We start from the raw sequence: 19,056 nt of genomic DNA on the forward strand, positions 1-19,056 counted from the left end.
CACCTAAAGGATTATTAGGAACACCATACTAATACTGTGTTTGACCCCCTTTCACCTTCAGAACTGCCTTAATTCTACGTGGCATTGATTCAACAAGGTGCTGAAAGCATTCTTTAGAAATGTTGGCCCATATTGATAGGATAGCATCTTGCAGTTGATGGAGATTTGTGGGATGCACATCCAGGGCACGAAGCTCCCCTTCCACCTGATAGATATTGGGCATGAAAAGTAGCTGAATTACACAATGTATGAGAGTATTAATGATCTCTGTACGAAGGACACTAGGTAGGAAATGTGATGCCCCATTTCTGATGGTTTCCACACATCCTGTCCATACCTCCTGATAGGAGTTTTTCCATCTGACTGTCATAGACTCTATGAATAGACCCATGGACCGTAGGTTGGAACATACCATTGTGAGGAAACCTGTCTGTACCTGATGATATGCATGTATTTTAGTTCTATTCTCTTGTTCGCGGAGTGGTTCGTTATCTTGTGCTATATGAGGTACTGTATCACAAGCAGTTGGTATCTACTACTGAGGGGCCTCACACAACCTGATAAGCTGTGGAGCCAAGAAACTTAAGAGGGGACACTATTAGGCCATGTAAGGTCAGGATATAGAATACACGTATGTGATTGGAAGACAGACAGATATTGGAGGGGATGTGCTGGGGCATAAATACTGTGTCCACTTTGTAATCATTGGAGAGAGATTGAAATGAGAAATGGAAGGTCAACATCATAAATTCATGCTGAATAAAGATGGCTCTCCCCTGACTTCCCGTTGCATTTATTTTGTTCATGGATCAAACTTGGACAGAATCTAACACACCACATCCCAAAGATGCTCTATTGGATTGAGATCTGGTGACTGTGGGGGCCATTTCAGTATAGTGAACTCATTGTCATTTTCAAGAAACCAATTTGAAATGATTCGAGCTTTGTGACATGGTGCATTATCCTGCTGGAAGTAGCCATCAGAGGATGGGTACATAGTGGTCATAAAGGGATGGACATGGTCAGAAACAATGCTCAGGTAGGCCGTGGCATTTAAACGATGCCCAATTGGCACTAAAGGGCCTAAAGTGTGCCAAGAAAACATCCCCCACACCATTACACCACCACCACCAGCCTGCACAGTGGTAACAAGGCATGATGGATCCATGTTCTCATTTTGTTTACGCTAAATTCTACCATCTGAATGTCTCAACAGAAATCGAGACTCATCAGACCAGGCAACATTCTTCCAGTCTTCAACTGTCCAATTTTGATGAGCTCGTGCAAATTGTAGCCTCTTTGTAGTGGAGAGGAGTGGTACCTGGTTGGGTCTTCTGCTGTTGTAGCCCATCCGCCTCAAGGTTGTGCGTGTTGTGGCTTCACAAATGCTTTGCCACATACCTCGGTTGTAATGAGTGGTTATTTCAGTCAAAGTTGCTCTTCTATCAGCTTGAATCAGTCGGCCCATTCTCCTCTGACCTCTAGCAACAACAAGGCATTTTTGCCCACAGGACCGCCGCATACTGGATGTTTTTCCCTTTTCATTCTTTGTAAACCCTAGAAATGGTTGTGCGTTAAAATCCCAGTAACTGAGCAGATTGTGAAATACTCAAACCAGCCCGTCTGGCACCAACAACCATGCCACGCTCAAAATTGCTTATATCACCTTTCTTTCCCATTCTGACATTCAGTTTGGAGTTCAGGAGATTGTCTTGACCAGGACCACACCCCTAAATACATTGAGGCAACTGCCATGTGATTGGTTGATTAGATAATTGCATTCATGAGAAATGTAACAGGTGTTCCTAATAAATCCTTTAGGTGAGTGTATGATATAAGGGAAAATGTCCAAATTGGGCCAAATCAGCCATTTTCCCTCCCTAGTGTCATGTGACTCGTTAGTGTTACAAGGTCTCAGGTGTGAATGGGGAGCAGGTGTGTTAAATTTGGTGTTATCGCTCTCACACTCCCTCATACTGGTCACTGGAAATTCAACATGGCACCTCATGGCAAAGAACTCTCTGAGGATCTGAAAAATTGAATTGTTGCTCTACATAAAGATGGCATAGGCTATAAGAAGATTGCCAAGACCTTGAAACTGAGCTGCAGCACGGTGGCCAAGACCATACAGCGGTTTAACAGGACAGGTTCCAGTCAGAACAGGCCTCGTCATGGTCGACCAAAGAAGTTGAGTGCACATGCTCAGCGTCTTATCCAGAGGTTGTCTTTGGAAAATAGACGTATGAGTGCTGCCAGCATTGCTGCAGAGGTTGAAGGGGTGGGGGGGTCAGCCTGTCAGTGCTCAGACCATACGCCGCACACTGCATCAAATTGGTCTGCATGACTGTGGTCCCAGAAGGAAGCCCCTTCTAAGGATGATGCACAAGAAAGCCCGCAAACAGATTGCTGAAGAAAAGCAGACTATGGACATGGATTACTGGAACCATGTCTTGTGGTCTGATGAGACCAAGAGGAACTTATTTGGTTCAGATGGTGTCAAGCGTGTGTCGCGGCAACCGGGTGAGGAGTACAAAGACAAGTTTGTCTTGCCTATATTCAAGCATGGTGGTGGGAGTGTCATGGTCTGGGGCTGCATGACTGCTGCCGGCACTGAGGAGCTACAGTTCATTGAGTGAACCATGAACGCCAACATGTACTGTGACATACTGAAGCAGAGCATGATCCCCTCCCTTCGGAGACTGGGCCGCAGGGCAGTATTCCAACATGATAACGACCCCAAACACACCTCCAAGACGACCACTGCCTTGCTAAAGAAGCTGAGGGTAAAGGTGATGGACTGGCCAAGCATGTCTCCAGACCTAAACCCTATTGAGCATCTGTGGCCCATCCTGTGGGATCTTTGGGACATTCAGTTTGGAGTTCAGGAGATTGTCTTGACCAGGACCACACCCCTAAATGCATTGAAGCAACTGCCATGTGATTGGTTGATTAGATAATTGCATTAATGAGAAATGTAACAGGTGTTCCTAATAATCCTTTAGGTGAGTGCATATATGGTGGGTCAGCATTTGTATTATTAAGCCATTCATTTATCAACTGTGGTTTGCTTAAGAACCACAGCCAGTCCCTAGGCATTAGCCATATATAAGCCAACCATCAATTCTGTGATGGAGGTACATAAAACACCATTTGTCATAGTTCATATATCACCGACAAATTGACCATTTAACATTTTGCAAAGATCACTACTGACATACCAATTGAATATGTTAATGTTTTTTTCGGTTTTGTTATTGCAAACACTGCTTTTCCGAGATTGTTCGTAGAAACAAAACTGTTTTACACAGGAACAAAACTAGTTAACAAATTAGTACACAAATTAGCCCACACACTTATAATGAACTACTTAAAAGGAGAGTGCAGCGATGTTGCTAGGGTAAGACTTGATGTAAATCAGTCAGACCGCTGAATGGTTTGTTTCCACAAGGCTTCACTCTCTTGTGTGTCTCTGATGGGGTGCCCATCAGAGACACACAATCTAACCACAAGGCCACTGAGTTGGTACGAAAGGTAAAGAAAGTTAATAATATATCAACAGGGAAAAATCTCAAAAATATCCCTTTAATAATAGACAGTTATTCATTACGGATCACAATACACAAACACTTCAGAGCTGTTGGCCCACCCAATCTCAGACATTAATCTGTTCAGTGTATGTTCTGCAGTCAGTGCACCAACACGATAGCTCAGGTCAGTTTGGAGCCCTTCGGTTCCTATGCCCCCAGGTGGAAAGTAGTGCGCTACGTAGAAAGTATGAAAGTATAAAGCAGTTTAGGATACATCTTCGGTCTAATCCCAGCACATTTGTCATTCACTACTCTACTTTTCTCTTTCATCTTTTCTTTTTCTAGCCTTGCTGTAGCTGCGCGGGTTCTGTGGGTCAGACAGGTGGGTGACATGTCAACACTTTGTACTAAGGTCCCTTAGTGAACCATTTATTAGCAGTTTGTAAAGAGTTGTCATCCTTCCAACATTTGCGAAGGTCAATAAGCAACATCTTAACGGTCCTTCATACCTAGGTGTCAATTATTTAGTGTTTGATCATAGTAAGTTCACAATTTGTAAATTATTAACGGTGTACGAATTAAGGTAAAAATAAGTTATAAATTAGTCATTGTCAAATCAAAGGCATTTGTTAATGGTTGATATATTGTATGACAATTGATTTATTGTATGGCCGACATTTTGCAAAACATTTATTTGTTAATGAGTGAATATTGTTTGGCCGGCTGTATAGCACCTGAAGCTAAGCAGGGTATGTCCTTGTTGGGTTGAGGGTGAACAGGACATTGCTCTGTGCAGAGGGCTGTCTTTTAGAAAGGTGTATTTGTCCAATGGAGATCTCATGGTAGTTATCATAATAGCAGGGGTGTTAATCCAAGCAATCTGGCAACATTTCCAGATTGTTACTCATATCATCATCATCATGGACACCTACACATCCACAGCTTTTTTGTAAAGTAATAGAGTAATTTCATGTAATCCAAGTCCAAGCTAAATCACCAAAAAATGAAGACATACTATATACTGTATATATACACACACATTTTTATAAACCATTTACTAAATATTAGTAAAATATTTCAGCCCTAAAACTGTGAACTATATATACATTACATAAATTATATACAAAACATTTATAAATGTATTTTCACTTCCCAGAGTCTGGCAATATTAGTAGACTGTACCTGATTCTCCGCTGTTGGCTAAAAATAACTTAAAACATGCAATGGTAAAAGAAGTACACAACTTTCCATTAGCCACACAATCCTTTCTTCTTTCATTTCTCTTTCCATGTTCCCCTGTTCTCTTTCCCCTTGTGTGTCAGTCAGCATGTGCCCTGGTGAGTGTTCTGACAACTACAGTGCCAGGATTAGGTACCAATTATAGGAGTTAGGGTAAACTGGTCTAAATATAGTTGGTGAAAACTCTATTGTGTAGAAGAGATGGGCAACAGAAGAGAGCAAGAGAGACAGAAAGAGAGATAGACAGTAAAAGACAGAAAGACACAGAGAGACAGAGAGAGTCATTGTATATTATTGTCACATTAGCAATGTTGTTTTGAAAATTAAATGAATAATTTCTCCCTGGTAAATGTGTCTATATGTACACTGGTACTATGCAAATACACGTGAGTTGAAGACAGAGAAAGAGAGACAGAGAGAGAGACAGAGCAAGAGACTGAGAGAGAGACAGTCAGAGAGACAGTCAGAGAGACAGAGAGAGAGACAGAGAGAAGACAGTCAGAGAGAGAGCGAAAGACAGAGAGAGAGACAGTCAGAGAGAAAGAGAGAAGACAGTCAGAGAGAGAGAGTGAGAGACAGAGAGAGACAGTCAGAGAGACAGAGAGAGAGACAGTCAGAGAGACAGAGAGACAGATAAAAAGACAGTCAGAGAGAAAGAGAGACAGAGAGAGAGACAGATAGAGAGACAGTCAGAGAGAGAGAGAGAGAAAGAGAGAGAGACAGTCAGAGAGACAGAGAGAGAGACAGTCAGAGAGACAGTCAGATAGACAGAGAGAGAGAGAGACAGAGATAGAGACAGAGAGAGAGACAGTCAGAGAGACAGAGAGAGTGACAGTCAGAGAGACAGAGAGAGACAGTCAGAGAGACAGAGAGAGAGACAGAGAGAGAGACAGTCAGATAGACAGAGAGAGATACAGTCAGAGAGACAGATAGAGAGACAGTCAGAGAGACAAAGAGAGAGAGACAGAGAGAGAGACAGTCAGAGAGACTGGGAGAGAGACAGTCAGAGAGACAGACAGAGACAGAGAATAGCCGTCTGCTGAGTCTCTTTGGCATGTCAACCATTCTGTTCCTAATATACTCTGATCCCAATGGAAGATATATTAAACAACTCTTAGCTACACACTTCGCTATGGTCTGTTCGTAAAATTAAACAACTACTGTGTGCTGACGTACACACACACACACACACAGGCATGCACGCACACACACGTACACACACACATACATACACAGGCATGCACGCACACACACATACACACACACATACACACACAGGCATGCACGCACACATACATACACACACACATACACACAGGCATGCACGCACACACACATACACACACATACACACACACACAGGCATGCACGCACACACACATACACACCCACACACACACACACACACAGGCATGCACGCACACACACACACATTCACACACACACACATACACACACACAGGCATGCACGCACACATGGATACACACACACACGTTTACCTGGGATCACAGTGTCCATACATGTACACGTCCATATGGTTAACTGACTTAGACAAACAACAATGGAGACGATTAGGGGATTGAAGGCTCCACACAGGTCAAGGGGACGTGTCTCCCTGTCCAGTGATAACAAGACCTCTGGGCCTTGTTCATTTGGGCAAAACATTCTAAATGGCTTTACAAGCAAAAGCAAAAACAGGCATTTCTGAGTCCTGTCAATCCCTCTCGGTTTCAGTCCATTTTGATGCCTAACAAACAGGACCCAGATGATACGGGGGATGCTGCTTCACTGTCCCTTCATGTGTGTCTAGAGCCACCTGTCTCCGCTGTGTTATTGTCAAGGCCGATGATACTAATATTTACACTGTTATGCATTGGTGCCAAAAAACACTAGCTATAGGCTTACCCTATATTTGGGTCTGGCTTGAGTGAAGTGATTAGATAGGGAGGCAACATTTACATCTACCATATAATTTTTTGTGCTCATCAATGGGTTGTAGAACTTGATTGTGTAGTGCACGTATTATTTAGTTTTCAAAGAATTTTACTGTAAAAGTCAACATCGGTGCTAAGTGACATGGTTTCTATAACGAGGACCAATAGCTTGCCTCCACTCAGACCACAATTGCAGCTATTGGATTAGGGTTTTACGCACGCTTTGTTAAGCAGCAGCAGACACCAATCTAATCAAGGGAACGACTCCAATTAGACTCAAGTGTACTTAAACAATCAGTTGAGGGGGAGTCGAGGGGGGGGGGTCGTGGGGGGTGAGATCGAAGCAAGGGACCATTAAGACCTCTTTTGTTTGGCTGACAGCAGTTTAAAAAAGAGATGCTATGGTTTTACTGTAATGAGAAAGCATTAATTAAGATACAATATCTTACCATCCAGGAATGAGCCCCAAGTGGCTTTTCCAAACACCACAGCCCTCTTTAGGGCTCAAATACAAATGAGGAGCTTTTGTTTTTCATAGGATCAATTGACCAGGAAAAGATGAGTCCTACATTTAACCAGTAGTCTGAAAGGACTGGCATTTATACAGACAACATATCAGAGGCGCTTGAGACGGACCCCATTCCCTCAACAATGAGTGTCTTCACTAGAGTCCCTACGGCAGGGGAAGAGGAGACGGGGCCCTGTGGGACAACGTGTCTTACCCTATCCCGTCAGAGGCGGCCAGCCAGGGAGACAATTCAAGGCGTCCACTGGCTAGTGTTGACGCCCAGAGAACGGTGACACTGACAGCACGGTGAGACGACGCAGCGGAGCTGCCAGGCCAATGTACAAGACCCTCAGCAAAGGGGTCTGTACTGGTATCTACTGGGATGTTTCGCCCCGGGCCACGGGACTTGGAAAAGAACAGCTGGGTTCGACCCGGACTACTGACCTTTCACCCCGTCGGTTAAAGAAGGAAGCACTTATGATCCTGAGCGGCGGCTGCTGTGCTGGTGTTCTCCAACGGGAGCCTTTGAAAGTTGGTCCGCAGCGAGAGACCCCGGGTTGATCCCCAGCATTGGGGTGAAAGTGAGTTAAACGTGTGCACACACGCCTCACTGGTTTCTGCACAAAGGGCAAGGAAAGAGCATTTTACCTGAACAAAACACTCCCATCTCCTGCCTTCATGTTTCGACGACGCAAAGTCCCAGTATGAACTTAGAACATGTTTGGTGAAGAAGGGGTGACACAGATGAAACGCACTCGGTTGAGATTGGGGCATCTCGGTCCACCTTAGGGGAGATTTATTTAATGTCACATATGCCGCGGCACATCCGACATCACCAAAGAGGATCAGAGGGGTGACTGAGGCAAGGAGGGATGACGGAGAGGATGTCAATTGTCACTGAGGAGAGGAAGGACGACGGGATGATGGCGATTACGGCAGGGATGACAATGGATTGGCCAGAGCGTTTAGTGCCACTAACCCTCTCAGCACCATAGCGGTAGTGTTAAGTTTGATTACTCTCACACTATCCCATCTACTCTTCCCTTTGTTACAGTTCTCCATCTCTCTCCTCCCCTCCTTCTTTCCCTCCCACCCTCCCTTTATCTCTCACTATATGACCTCATGAAATTAAGACCCACTAAAGCCACAGTGGTAACAGAACAGACAAAAGTACTCATCCCCGGGAAGCTGCAGTCGCTTGAGGTTTGGAGCCCGAGAGGGGGGAAAAAGTGACTAACTTGTGTGGCTCCTTTCTTCTCTCTGCTCCTCAATAAACGGAGGGATAAAATAGAAGGAGATAATATTCAGAACAGGCCCCATTTCAAAAGTAATATATGAACTAGGGGTGGATCGGGGTGGTTTTGTCAAGAGGCTGTGGGCTGAAGCTGGTGGAGTGTTTCGCTGGCGCTGAGCCGCTCGCTGATCCAGCCTGGGTTAGGAACCACATCCCGGACCCAACCTACAGCTTCTCCATCTGCAACCAATGAGCGCATTCAAAACCAAACCATATGGGCCATGGGCGGTATAGTGACACAGACTCTGTACACACAAACACACATACACACAATAACAAACACACACTCCCTTGAGCAAGCACAGACATCTGACACTCATTCACACCACCAGCTAAATGAGTCCCTTAGCACTCAGTTGAAATGCGTCTTTATTTGTGAGGCTTAAAGAGCCTATAAGTCAAACAATTGCAAAACAATGACTGGATGATAGCTTCCACGCTGACCAACAGTGTGCAAGGCTTTGCCCAAGACTGTTACCTCGTTAACATAAAAACCAAACACCAATCAAAACCTGATGACGAAAAAGGTCTGATTGGACTTTCAACAGTAAAGAGAAACTTTCATCAACTTCCACCGTCCTCCAAGAGGCGATGAATTTCGCCTTTGCTCGAGTTGGCCCCTCAATCGACGCAGCTCGTGTCAGAGACAACAACGCTTACAGAACAGTGTAGGACGTGGACTCAGTAGGAAAGAGTGTATTGTTTTGTTCTGAGGAAAGTGCCCCGGTGAGAAGGGTGAAGAAGGATTCAGACGCTGACGTTGGTTCGGTTTAGCATTTTCCACACTACGGTTACTTATCGGCGAAGGGAATCTGATCCTAGATCTGTACCCTGAGGAAACAACTCGGAGCAAGCCAAACCGGCATCCTCATAGGTCTTGTAAAATCATTAGCTTCCATAAATCCATCCAAAAGGGATCTGGCTGGCCTGGTCAGTTCTCTCAAACTCTTTTAAATCACTGGCATAATAGACAGCGCTACGCTTTAACAACTGAGAAACCTGAAGGGATTTAGTATGTGGCCCAAATGGACCCTATTACCTACATAGCGTACTAATTTTGACCAGGGTTCATAAGGCTCAGGTCCAAAGTTGTGGTACCATTCGAGAAACTGAGACAAAAGTTTTAAGGAGTTTATAAAGCGTACTAATTTAGACCGGGGTTCATAAGGCTCATGTCCAAAGTTGTGGTACCATTCGAGAAACTGAGACCAAAGTTTTAAGGAGTTTCTTCCAAAAAAAAGGAAAAAAAGTTACCAAGAGTCAATTAAAATAGATCTGCTATGAACACACAAATTACACAAATACAATCATTAGGGGGAAAAGTTACATCTAGATAGATAGATTTAGTGCATGTCATAGCTCCTACAGTACACTTCCAAAGCCATGGGACAGTGGTATGATCTGATTTTACCAAAACAGTAAGATTCTCAGAGCAGATCACTAATCTGGGACCAACTCCCCCCGTCTAACTAATCCTATTCATTGTGATTAAAAAGGCTTAACTGATCCAAAATCAGCAATCCTAATCAGAGTTGCTTGATAAAGGCCCAAAGTGAACGTGTAATTAAATACTGTATAACCGTGGTACCTGAAACACGTTCAGCCAGGGGTTTCTGTGGGAAAACAGAGTGGGAAGTCATATCCTATGGAGGTAAATTGTTTGATTCCATGATTACACAGTAACCATATGGAACAGAGCAGGGGGAAACACACTGTGGTCTGCCATGACAAGACTCATGTAATTGCGTTAAAAGCGTTCACTTTTGTCCTCCGCCGTGTAATTCAATTGGAGAGGCAATTGGCATCTTAAAAGAGATAATAATGCAATTTCAAGTTGCCCCGCTAAATCTGATCCAATTAGGAAATTAGGGGTCAACTGATGAAAGTAGAATTCAAAGTTAAGGGGTCATGTTTCCACCATGTCACACGTCCGTACTGTCTCAACAACGTCAAAGGTGGAGACAGCGAGATCCAGGCAAGGTCTGCGCAGGTTCATAACCTTTTCAGATAGCCACCCAGAAGCTGTGCGATCCCATTAGGCGGTAAATCCAAAAAGAATGGAAGAAATGTACACTGAGTCAGCTTGTACGTCTGTAATTCAGTTAATCCTCTATTAATTTGTGTTGAGGCCTAAAGCTGATCCACACAACACAATGGATGCAAACTCATCTCTACATCAGACTACGGTGATGATCTGAAAACGTCGGACCAATACTGACTTTGGAGCATAATATCCATTTCAGCTATCACACAGAATGCCTTTCAAGACTTTCACCAGGTGTAGATAATCTCAGAGCCTTCTCTGCCAGATTAAAATAAATATTGTTGACTTTGGCGTTTCTCAAGTGATTTCAGGGAATGACTGAAGCAGTATGCACTGAAATACTACTGACCTTCTAAACAACAAAGCCTTGAACTAGAGTTTCCTCCTCTGGCCAACAAACTGTAGATATACCAACAAACAATAAATCCAGAACGATACAGTAAAGGTTCTCCTTTTTCATATAATATCATGGGCACAAAGACAACATTTATTACAAATTGAACCATAATAGTAATTTAGGATTTCCATCTAAATAGAATTACTAATTGAATGGTTATTCTTTTAGCCATAAATAATAATTATATTTTATATAATATAACTAATACACTAAAAATACAATTTAGGGATGATGGTACACATATCTGTAACTGTACCGATCGGTACAGGGGGCTCCCTGCAATTTGCAAGGAAAGAAGAACACATTAAAAAACACATTTTTAAAATAGATAGCTAGCTACACTGTGTTGAATGCCTCTTGAATAAATGAGCTGGGGTGAAAAACATATTAGGCTATTCTATTTAAACAAGCGCAGCTGGTCACTTTGTAATTGAAAATATAATAACTATTGGCGCTTTTCCAACTGTTTGAGCCAAGCTCCAGGAGAAACTGGTGAGTGGTGGTTTTCATAAACCAACATTGCTTTTTAAGAAAGTAGAACAATTACAGCTTTCTAAATCTCCAGTTTGGCAGCATTTTGAAATTCCAGTAGACTACAACGGTGACAGACAGAGAGGTGTTGATAAAACATGAATTGTGTGTTGCCAATGCTTGATGAAAGTAGTCTACGGAGCTGGTAGTAACAAACAATAACTTTTTCTCTCAAATGCATTCATGCAGCCCTGAGCCTCAGTCTAATTGAGCTAAAGAAATGACAAGAGCAATGAATGTGTGTGTGTGCACCTGTCCTTAGGTTGAAATGAGAGGGTTTCTGCACTATGTAGGTTGCTTGAGCCACATTACAAATGTCCCTCTCTTACCTATTTCAGTACCCCACTGTTTGATTGTTAAACAATATTTGTGCCATGTCTACATATTTCATTTTATTTCATTACAGATTGTGCTGTCATCAGGCATTATATATTCTTCCTGGGTTAGTGTTGCATCTTTTTCCAAGTAAACTAAAAACTGATCCGCAGTAACTGTTGAAAAAAGTGAACCGTGACCCTCAAACCTCCAAATGTACCGTACGTACCATAGGCATATCGTTGCACCCCAATACTATAACCAATGTAACCAATAGAAACTGTTCATTCTTCTACTAAGTTCCTTGGTCTTTTCTTTATGTTTAGAGCTGTGGGTCCACCTGGGAAAATCACACGAGTTGAACCACTATTGCATTTAGTTGCGACTCGCCTTTCCATTGCTGTATCCTAGACAGGGCCTAGATCTGCAGAGCCAACCCCAAAGCATTGGTGTCAGATTTCATATGAAGCATTGCAGCCGAGAATGGAGGGTGGCATTGAAAACTGGACAACCTGCAGTTTCACGGAGTGAAAGGTAATTGATGTTTACAGGACACTCTGCACACAATAACGTTGGTAGGAACTGGTCCAGACCAGCTTAAAGGTGACCCAGTATTTGAATCCTGATTGTACATGTACTATACTTAATTGATACATTCAAAAAGCAACTGCCTTCTCGAAGACCCTAATAATGTCAATTAAAATGTCAGACATCTGTAGCCCATAAACATGGATGTTCTGCTCATCCAAACAGGTGTTGAACTTAGAAAATGAAATGCATATTTTTTTTTTAGATGTCCAGAGATGGCTGTGTACATTTTCAAAAAACAAGTATTCGTTTTGGGCTAAGAATAATTAACTTGAACAACACAGTTTGTGTATTACACACCAAAAATTATATGAAAGATTATATCTTTCTGAGATATCTCATCTAGATTTTCCCTTGAGACAATCCTTGTAACATCTACATTTTCAGGCAATTAACATTTTGCCCAGGTAGCTATGTAATAAATTTGGTATTAAACCATATGGCACTTTTCTTTAACATCTCCAATCCCTACATCCATTATGAGTATCTTATCCCCTTGATAAAACCATTTATATCTATGACTTCAATAATATTGGCTTAATTTGGGCTAGTGTTACCAGCAGCGACATCTGACTCTAGATATGATCTTTATTGCGAACATAGAGAAAGCCCATTAAAAGCCATACTGTAGTGTAGCACTGAAAGGTTCCTGGAGAGTTGCCTGCCTGTGTGTCTTTAAAAGAGGCCTTTCTACGCCTTACTGAAAGCCCCTATTGACTGAATACAAAGAAACACACTGACCAGAGTAGTGGTCGACATCAGTATGAGGGAAGCTATCAAAAGCACTCTGTTCGTTGAACGATGAAGGCAAACTAACGGACACGCACCGAGTCAGGTACAGTTTGTTCACCTGAAAACTGACAAAACCCAGACATCAAAAAGTGTGTGCACTGCTGGTCGCCGTTTAAGACATTTCCTTTCTAGCGTGACGTATACGACTACATTTCCATGCTTTTTTTGTGTGGTGATTTTACCCAATTTGATCCTCCCCTCCCAATTTGTTGAAGCCCAATTCACAGCCGAGCCTCGTTGCAGCGACTCCCAGCCAGCTTGGGAAAGTCCTCCTAAGCGCATCCTGCCGAGCCGTTCTGCTACTTCTTATACCACCCACACAACCAGGAAGTTCCTCAGCCAATGACTACAGCTGATTTTGCTGGCACCAAAACCACAGCAAGGAGTCGCTAGAGCGCGACGAGCTAACGCTGTCCAACGTTCCTAAGACCCACCCTGGACGGCGCTAAAGCCTATTCATACTCCACACCACGAGAGTCCCAGGCCCTGTCAGTGTGCTGCAATTGAGATCCAAATTCCTGATTGCGATGATTCAGCTGTACTGCGAAGGAGGAACCTATGGCACTTATTCAAAGCTTTTAAGTGAAAGCTCCCTTTTTCATGTTTGTGGCTTATTTTCGACACCCCTGTAGCTTTTTAATTTCCTCTGTTTTTAAATTCAGTAGCCAGTTATTTAGCCTTGTTACAGAGATAGAATAACCTCAACACATACAGCAGAAATAGTCAATATAGCCTCAACATTTCCATCAGTGGAGGTTAGTTTAGCCTTAACATTTACAACAGTACAGTAGACGCCAGACTAGCCTTAAGACTTACATATGTAGAAGTCAGACTAGCCTTAAGACTTACATATGTAGAAGTCAGACTAGCCTTAACACTTACATATGTAGAAGTCAGACTAGCCTTAACACTTACATATGTAGAATTCAGACTAGCCTTAACACTTACATATGTAGAAGTCAGTATAGCCTCAACACTTACATATGTAGAAGTCAGTATAGCCTCAACACTTACATATGTAGAAGTCAGTATAGCCTCAACACTTACATATGTAGAAGTCAGACTAGACTTAACACTTACATATGTAGAAGTCAGTATAGCCTCAACACTTACATATGTAGAAGTCAGTATAGCCTCAACACTTACATATGTAGAAGTCAGTATAGCCTCAACACTTACATATGTAGAAGTCAGTATAGCCTCAACACTTACATATGTAGAAGTCAGACTAGCCTTAACACTTACATATGTAGAAGTCAGTATAGCCTCAACACTTACATCAGTTGAGAGACTAACACCTCAGCTCACTTGTGTGTCAGTGTCGGATTCATGAACGTCGCCTAAAAAAGAGCAAAAACAAGAGATCACTGTTACATTGTTGTCTGGACAGTTTATAACTAGGTCAGCAAAATGTATTGGCTTTATGTATTTTATTCCTCCCCTCCACACACCCTAGTCATTAGGTTCTGTATAGTTAGGAGTCACTCAGTGTCTCCCCCTAAAGCAAATGGTCATGGCATTATAAATAAACTACAATAATTTTGTTTCTAATCTAATGTCTCTATCTTCAGCGTAGCACTATGTCCTCCCAACTTACATGAAGGCATGCAATGTGTTCCTTCAATACCAGCTTGTCGAACATAGTTTCTATGTGTGAGAGACTGTGCAATGTAATGAAACACAAACAGCACCCTGTCTTAATGCACACAAAACCAGCAACACACGAAACGTTATAGTGATTGAACGCAACTTTGAAGTCAGAAGTTTGTTAAGCTTCGGTGTAACACAATTACTGTTGATGCCACGAGGTAAGCCATTTTGTCCTCCTAATCCTGGAGAGAAATGAAGGGTCCCAAACGGCTCCCTATTCCCTACATAGGGCACCGCTATTGACCTGAGCTGGTCAAAATAAGTGCATTGTGTCGGGGACAGGGTGCTATTTGAGTAGAGTCACATCCGGACACTGCCCAGTGGAAACAGAGCGGCGAGCTGTGTGCTCGCGGACTACTTAGCATCCAAACATCCTCATGCCAGTGGCTCTGCCGATTACAGCGAGTTACTGGGGTCAAACCTAATTGACCCCCATGCATCCTTAACTACCTGCATTTGTGGCGCCACAACAACCACAATACATCAAAGACATAGCTGTGAAACTGTAGCTCCAAGGACCAGCAGGTTGGAAAGTAACAGGAAATGTACTGTTTAGTTCTGCGTTCATTAAGAGCATAACGGGAGACAACAGGGAGGATCTCAAATAGACATTTTTGCTTTCCTTCTGCAACACTTTTAAAGACGCTACGTGATACATTCTTAATGAACGGGACCCAGAGCTGAGACGTTACGGGTTGGCCCTAATTAGGTGTAGGAAATGATCATGACTGGATATCTCATTAACAAAGAGAAAGTGGTGGGTTTGAGGCCAATGGTTTGGTAGGATTAAATCGGAAATGACTTTAATGATAAGGACAAGTGAATTGAACTAACAGAGTGAGGACAACAGAGGGAGAGAGGTGGGGATGGTGCATGTAGCCAATCATGGAAGACAAAAACACAGACACACAGACACTCAAACACACTATCAACAAGCTAACATCATCAAAGTAAACATTATTTCGTAAGTGCCTTTATAACTGAAACTAAGAGCAATGCAGTGGTGTAAAACGGTCGAAACAAACATGCCTTTGATTCTACAATTTGAAGCTAATTGAGAACAATGAAGAAAAAAGCAAATACAGGGCACATATGATCTTTTATTCATGGCTTAATCAGGAAAATGATTCTCTCTTTACAACCAACTTATTTTCTCAGAGGGCACAATTAAGACCAATTCCAACAAAAACAACCCAGAACCCTTGTATTCTAAGAAGTTCTCCCACTTCTACTAAACAAATATTCAGCAGAAAACACCACTTCTGAAGTAGAATCATCCACTCGTCTACTCTTTTCCAAGAAATAGTGTGCTGTGGTCCTTTAGTAACGGACCTTGGGTGAGTTGTGCAAATTCTACCATTAATGGTATTATCAAAGGAGACAGAGTTAAAACGAGATGCTGTATGTACCACATCCAAACTTGACTCTTTAGCCTGTTTCGCGTCAGTCGCAGAACAATCACTGCCACCTCATAACAGTTAGTCCAAATAACACAGAGTCAAAGCCACCTTAAAATAAATCCTTTGAACTATGACAAAAATCCCTCGAGTGCTGTTCATACCCTCGACCTGTCAGCTCGTCTGAACACGTTCCAGATATCTGCAGAACTAGTTATTCTGTCGCTCTCCTCTCCTACCTTCTCTCTTCCTCTAGCACCCCGCACACCCTCGCCACTCCCCCATCTGCAGCTGGCGGCCTCAAACACCTGGAGGACGCTGGGTAATCAGAACGACAGCTGGCTACCCAGGAGAGGACAGGAACAAGCCACGGAACACACTTCACACACACACACACACACACACACACAGGCTGGCTTACGCATACGCGGGCAGTAGCCAACACGCACACACACTCCACACACTCACACACACACACACACACACAAACACTTTTCAACATAAAGACCTTCATTTCACAGGATATGGAATGTGACATGCCAACGCACTCAAGACGAAACCCTCAAAGGCATCTCTGTGTGTGTGAGCATGCTTGTGTGCTGGCATGTTTGTGTATGAGTGTGCGTGTGTGTGTGTGTGTGTGTGTGTGTGTAGTCTTTCTCAAGGCAGTTATGAAAGTCAGTGCTCAGTTCATGCTTAGAGGCGTGGGTGAAAGGCTCACAGCCTGCTATGATAACCTTATTAACTGAGGTCTATACATTTGCTCAGGAAAACAGGGAGGCAGAACGCAGAGGCCCAGAATAACAAAGACAGGCCTTCTCCTCTGAGAATATCCACCAGATCATTGAATTACAACCCACTGGACCCCATCCAGTCCAACTCAGGCATATCTGGTGGGAGCGCTGGCCTGACAAGGAGTCTCCACACCACACACACACACTCATGTGCACCTAGGCACATGCTCACTCATCCCATCTCATCTCATCCCATGGACATACACACAGGCAAACAGACACAAACAGTCTCCCCTCCACACAAGCAGAGACAGACATATGTGCAGTATGTTTTGACAAGTGAGTGAGAGATAAAACTGTCCCCATCTTCTTCTGACAACTGGGAAATGGCTGCTACCTGTTTGGCAAAAGTTCCAGCAGCTGTAAAATTTCAACGTCTGAGTTAGTTGAAAAGTCAGGGCAGCTACGGAAAACACCTGTACAAGGGGGAATGGGGAAAATGGGCAAATTAGAAGGCAGCTAGCTACTTGTTTGGCCCAGGCTCAGGTGCAGTCCAAGTGAAGTTACATCATGCGAACGAAGAGAGACTGACGAGAGATTTTTCAGGCCCAACGCTCTCAGCTGGTAGGCAACACATTACCAATCGTCTCCCTTTTGCAGGCAGTTCTTTCTGTCTGAAAAAAATTACCAAGATGTGAATTTTCAATAAACTGTAATAAAGGGAGGGGGTTTAGGTAGGGGATGCTTTGCATGACTAAAATGCTTCAGTGCTTCCACACAAAAAGACATGGTTAACACTGGATGGACTTGACTAACAGCCGGCATTATTGAGGCCGTCGTAAACCTGAAATATTGAGTAGGTGACAGCAGGAAGGGGGCAAGTGGCAACACATCAGTCTCAACCTCACCCATGCTCGGTACACTTAGGCCAGATTACATTATGCTCGCTGCCATTGTTCCCCCTGTCTTCAAGACAAAGCCTGTTCCACTCGGCGAACGCTCCCTGAACACTGTAAAAACAAGGAGGGAATGTCTGAGGGAGCCGTGAAAAGGATTTTGTCTCTTTTGTTGGTTTTCGTAGAGGTATGCACAAACACGTCACTGCGTGAGAGACAAGAAAGGAGGCCCTGTGAGGGAGTTGCTTTGGAGCCCGACGGCCTTTGCATGAAAAGACCTGCCGTGAGAAGAACTGCCTTCTTGGGCCTAACAGCATTGTCTTGAAGCCCCTGATAGACCCCTAAAAGGTAGACCATCAGAGGTTCATCAGTGTTGGTATCATTACCAAAAAGAGAAGCACCTTAACTTGAAACCCTTGAAAGTAAAAACGCAACGTCGGAGGGTAAAGATCTGCCCAAGAGAAACAGTCACTGACCTTTGTAAAGATATCAAAAGGACAGCAAAATCAAAAAATACAAAAATAAAGCAATCAGATCCCATGGCAGAATAGTAACTCAAAAGACTGACAGTGCTTTATTGACCTGAGGTTACAGAGCATCAACTGGACGTCGACTGTGTCATGTCCCGATAACAATTTCAATTCTCAGGGCAATTAATGTAGAAACCACCAGGGTTGGATTTACAGGGCCAGAGCAGGGCCTGTAATGAATTGCAGCATGCATAAATGGAAATGAGTCCAGTGGGGAGCTGGGGGGAAACGACTGTCTACTAATCCTCCAGTGGGCTTAATCTGCGAGAAAGGGAAATGATTTAGTGGGGGAACACAAATCTACCATATGATGTCGCTCCTGGGTTTCTCCCGGTGCTCAGACCGGGGTGCTGAAATTGCCCTCTTAAATCAGGCAGGGGTGAGTACTGGGGTGAGTACTGGGGTGAGTACTGGGGTGAGTACTGCACTGTGCTCCAGGTTTTCCCAGCATCTCAACGGGCCCTTTACCATCTCTGCTTTCTTTTGTCCAGACGACGGCTAGTATCACGCTCACCACCACTTCAATAGAGCCAAGTGCTAACTTGCAGTTCTGTAGGATGGGCTGTGAACAAAGAGGTACTATATCGATCCCCCGATCCTCAAGGTATCCACAAATACCTTGGTCATTCTCACGGATCCAAACGGTTTGTACATGCGAAGCAGTGACTTATTTCCCTTT

General features: G+C 43.4%; 1 protein-coding gene across 8 annotated transcripts in view; it reads right to left on the reverse strand.

Annotated features, from left to right (window-relative positions):
- Positions 1–19,056, reverse strand: part of LOC105018466 (transcription factor SOX-6) — a 103,821-nt gene that overhangs the window by 73,727 nt on the left and 11,038 nt on the right. For 3 of the 8 annotated variants that reach the window (XM_029115146.2, XM_029115153.2, XM_029115145.2), the window contains exon 2: positions 14,449–14,510. The exons of 2 other annotated variants lie outside the window; for them this stretch is intronic. The gene's annotated coding sequence lies outside the window, so the exon portion shown is untranslated. Of the gene's footprint in view, positions 1–7,653; positions 8,264–14,118; positions 14,149–14,415; positions 14,511–19,056 lie in introns of those variants that run through there. 3 more of the 8 variants (XM_029115147.2, XM_029115152.2, XM_029115150.2) reach the window with 3 other exon arrangements.

The sequence above is a fragment of the Esox lucius genome, chromosome 19 (genome assembly GCF_011004845.1).
Source record: "Esox lucius isolate fEsoLuc1 chromosome 19, fEsoLuc1.pri, whole genome shotgun sequence".
NCBI lineage: Eukaryota > Metazoa > Chordata > Actinopteri > Esociformes > Esocidae > Esox > Esox lucius.